Source organism: Etheostoma spectabile, chromosome 10 (genome assembly GCF_008692095.1).
Source record: "Etheostoma spectabile isolate EspeVRDwgs_2016 chromosome 10, UIUC_Espe_1.0, whole genome shotgun sequence".
NCBI lineage: Eukaryota > Metazoa > Chordata > Actinopteri > Perciformes > Percidae > Etheostoma > Etheostoma spectabile.
In genome coordinates, this window is record NC_045742.1 from 30523505 (window position 1) to 30524465 (window position 961).

Sequence of the window (961 nt, forward strand, 5' to 3'; positions counted from 1 at the left end):
GACTTGATCCATGCTTCTCCCTGATGGAGTCACATGAGACCAGTCCCGAAATCATCTCCACGTCCAAAATTTATCCCAAAGAAGTTGAGGGTGGTTCTTCAAATTAAATCTTTCTCTATTGGTCAGATGTTTTTTTCAAGTACCATCTCTGAATTGTCAAGTTTACTCCAGGTCATAGGTAAAGATATTTTATCATGGTAGTGCCAATTCTATTCAAGTTTACTGGGATATGCATATCATTTGTTTTTAGTCAAGTCTGGCCAAGCAGGGGCGGTTCCAAAAGGCAGGAACAACAGTTACCTTTCCAGTGGGGACAATGGGTCTCCTCTAGTATGCAAATTGACAGTCATGATTTAATTATTCTTTAGAAACTTGAAATGGTGTGGGTCAGCCAAATGCTGATTAAATCTGGTGTGGGGCGTTAGTATTGATATAATCCCTTTTCGCCCAGCTGCAGGGTCAAATGATTTGTAACTAGACCAAACGCACATTGTTTTCAAAATATTAATATTGTTTGATCTTTTTAAAACCCAACACATACCAACCAGATTATATCAAATTGTGTATTCTTGGAAAACACATAGCAGCAGACAGAGTTCCGTCTCTGCCAGCCGGTTTCACCGCGCCGATCCAATCTGTTTCAAGGTAGCCAATGCTATGTTCACACTACCAGCGTCAAAAGCTTTAAACACAGCTACATTGTCGCAATTGAACGTTGACGAAAGCTGAACTTTGATTTGTAGCGTGCCACGCCCGTCACGCAGCGACAGGTGTGTGTGTGTGTGTGTAAAACAAGTGTGAACACAGTATGGTGCTAGCTGAAGTGCGTACAGAGCAGAGAGTCACAGTAGAGTTCCGTTCAGTTGTTAGTGAATGGCTGATGATGGTCACATGTAAACCGCCGTGAAGTGCATTTTGTCAAAAAAAAAGTGGAGATGCCGGGGATTGAACCCGGGGCCTC